Below are 4,041 nucleotides of genomic sequence, written 5' to 3' on the forward strand. Positions count from 1 at the left end.
TAATTCAAAAAGATAAATGTGCCCCTATGTTCAGCACTAGTCACAATAGCCAAGACATGGAAAGAACCTAAATGTCCATTGATGGATGAATGGATAAAGAAGATGTGTCACACACACACACACACACACACACACACACAAACACACAGGAACACTACTCAGCCATAAAAAAGAACAGAATCAAGCCATCTGCAGCAACATACGTGACTAGAGATGATCATACTAAGTGGAGTAAGTCAGAAAGAGAAAGACAAATGCCATATGATATCACTTATATGTGGAATCTAAAATATAACACAAATGAACCTCTCCATGGAACAGATTTATAGACATAGAGAACAGACTAGTGTTGCCAAGGGGGAGAGGGCTGAGGGAGGTATGGAATGGAAGGCTGGGGTTAGGAGATGTAAGCTTTTATATGCAGAATGGATAAACAACAAAGTTCTACTATATAGTCTGGAGAACTATACTCAGTATCCTATGATAAACCATAATGGAAAAAGAATATATATATATATGTACATATAAATAAGTGACTTTTTATTCAGCAGTAATTTACACAACATTGTAAATCCACTATACTTCAATAAAAGAGGAGGTAATAAAATGCTAACTGAATTAAGAAAAAGTATCAACAGAAATGTAGGTCACTGAAACAAGGACCTAGAAACCATAACTATGAACCAATAAAAAATCAATAATTCAACTGCCAGAAATATAATCTAGAAACAATAAATAGCAGACTAAATGACACAGAAGAATGAATAAGTGATCTTGAAGATAGCATAATGGAAATCAAATCCAAAGAGGAGACAGAAAGACAAATTTCAATGTATGGCAAAACCAATACAGTATTGTAAAGCAAAATAAAAGTGAAAAAAAAAAAACACCAAAAACTAAAAATAAATAAAGTTAAAAAAAAAAAAAGGCACAGCTTACAAGACTCATGAGACAACAGAAATCATGCAAGCCTTCACATAATAGGGATTCCAGAAGGAAAAGAAAGAGAAAGGGGGATTGAAAATATATGTGAAGAAATTACGGCTTAAAACTTTTCAAATCTAAGAAGGAAATAGAAATCCAGATACAGCAAGCACTGAGGGTCCCAAACAAGATGAACACAAAGAGATTTATATCAAGACATATCATACTTCAAATGGCAAAAATTAAAGGGAACAAGAGGATTCTAAATGCAGCAAGAGAAAAACAAAGAATCAATTAAAGTATAATTTCTATAAAGTTATCAGCTGATTTCTCTGAAGACACGTTGCAGGCCAGAAGCAGTGGCATAATATATTTGAAGTCCAGGAAGGGAAAAACCTTCAACTATGGATCCTATACCCATAAAAATGATCATTTAGTATAGATGGAGAGAGAAAGAGTTTCTCAGCCAAGTAAAAACTAAAAGAACTCAGTGAGATTAAACCTACCCCCAAAAGAAATATTAAAGGGTCTTCTATAAAGAGAAAAGAAACAAGAATCTATAGAAAAGGGACATCACAGTTGGAAAGGTATACATAAAAGTACTGAAGATCACTGAAATGAGCCAGCAGAGATTTTAAAAAACAATGAAAAGTATTGTCAAAGCAATTATAAATACAAATAGCAGTAAGAAGATAAGCATGAAGATGTAAAATAAGATGAAGTCACAAAATCTGAGGAAGGGGATTATAAAACTGTAGATCTTTCAGAATGTGTTTGCACTAGTATGACTTCCAATTTAAAGCAAGTAGATATAAATTATGAGTCAACATACTTGAAAACAAGGGTCAGTGCTTGTGAACGCGTATATATGGAATCTAGAAAAATGGCACTGATGAACCTATTTTCAGGGCAGGAATAGAGATGCAGATGTAAAGAAAGGACTTGTGGACACGGTGGGAGAAAGAGAGGGTGGGACAAACTGAGAAAGTAGTATGGACATATATACACTACTATATGGAAAACAGCTAGTGGGAAGCTGCTATAGAACGCAGGGAGCCCATCTTGGTAATCTGTGACAACCCAGATGGCTAGGATGAGTGGGGTGGGAGGGAGGTTCAAGAGGGAGAGCACACATGTAGAGTTATAGCTGATTTACATTGCTGTATGACAGAAACTAACACAGCATTGTAAAGCAATTATCATTGAATTAAAAATAAATTTTAAAAATAAAATTAAAAAAATAAAGCATGAAAACCCTATTTTAAAAAGATAGCTGTACCACAACATTTACCTGAATGTTCATAGAAGCACTATTTACAATAGACAAGACATGAAAACAACCTAAGTGTCCATGGACAGATGAACAGATAAGGAAGATGTGAACTATGTGCATATACAATGGAATATTAGTTGGCCACGAAAAAGAATGACATATTGCCATTTGCAGCAACACAGATGAACCTAGAGATGATCATACTGAATGAATCAGAGAAAGACAATTCTATGATATCACTTATATGTGCAATCTAAAAAATAATACAATGAATTTATTCACAAAATAGAAACAGACTTCCATAGAAACAAATTTATGCTTACCAAAGGAGAAATAAGGAGAGAGGTATAAATTAGTAGCTTGGGATTAACAGGTACACACTGCTATATATAAAAAAGATAAACAACAAGGCTTTACTGTATAGCACAGGGAACTATATTCAATATGTTGTAATAATCTATAATGGAAAATAATCTTAAAAAATATATATATATTACGGAATAACTTTGCTGTATAGCTGAAACACAATATTGTTTTAAAAAAGCTGCTAAAATTAAAAATATATATAAAGAGGTCAGGTGACAAAGAGGTCATATCCAAACATGGCAGCAAAAAGGCAGCTCCTAAAGGAAGAGTCAGCCCTAGGGAATGATTCAGATAACTGCTTTCTTGGTCACCTGGGCCTGGAACCATCTGTGGGTGGGAGGACAAAAAGAGATAACAGTCATGAGGAGGAAATGAAGGACCTGGAAGTGAGAAGAGAAACAAGCAACAGTGAGTGACTCTAAGGAAAACAAAGGTGTTTTGAATTATGCTGGAGACAAGAACGCTGTGATTCTTATCTTCTGGTTTAAATGCAGTCCCTGGACACACCTTGTAAGCCAGGAAACTTTATCAGACACCCACATCACATTAGAGTGCTAGCCACAGTCAGAGTAAAGGCTAGTTAGCTCCTCTCTGAAGGTCTCTGATGAAGGAGACCATCTTTCCCAACAGCCCCTTGCAATTCCAGGCTTCCTTGCTCTGATCCTGCAAGCACTGTTTCTCAAATCTGAGAATTTCTCCTTGTTCAGGGAAAAACATCAAGGTGGCAATATTTCCCAATAACATTCACTTATGCAGGACTCTATTGAGGTCATATATCAATCTGTTTCTATTTGAACTGTCCTTGGTGCTTTTCCTCAAAGAAAAATGTAAAATTTTACATATTCTTCTTTTAGACTTTACCAATCTTTCACACCCTTTGAAGTGTAAAGACAATTTGAGAATAATATTTTACTGAGCCTAAACTCGCTTCCCTGATGGCTCAGATGGTAAAGAATCTGCCTGCAATGCAGGAGACTCAGGTTTGATCCCTGGGTTGGGAAGATCCCCTGGAGAAGGGAAAGGCAACCCACTCCAGTATTTTTGCCTGAAGAATTCCATGGACAGAGGAGCTTGGAGGGTTACAGTCCATGGGGTCTGAAAGAGTCGGATATGACTGAGTGACTAACGCTTTCACTTTTCTTCAGCTTAAGCTTATGACTAGTCAATTTAGCAAAGGTATATTTTTCCCAACTTTATTATTGCTGATATATCCCATTATAATGCTGACAAATTCCCCCCATGGCAACATACTGGGTTTTATGCAACCTGAAGTCAGTTTGGGCATGCCTATTTCCCTATTTCATCCTCTGTAGTTTTTAAGTTTCTATGAGAATTAAACTGTATGTGTAACTACAGTTATGTGTAACTAATGAATTTTATTACAATTCCACAGGATCTCTTTCCTACTTGTCAGAGTGTCTGACTCTGTGACCCCATGGACTGTAGCCCACCAGGCTCCTATATATGGAATTTTCTAG

Source organism: Capra hircus, chromosome 3 (genome assembly GCF_001704415.2).
Source record: "Capra hircus breed San Clemente chromosome 3, ASM170441v1, whole genome shotgun sequence".
In the NCBI taxonomy this organism is placed as follows: domain Eukaryota; kingdom Metazoa; phylum Chordata; class Mammalia; order Artiodactyla; family Bovidae; genus Capra; species Capra hircus.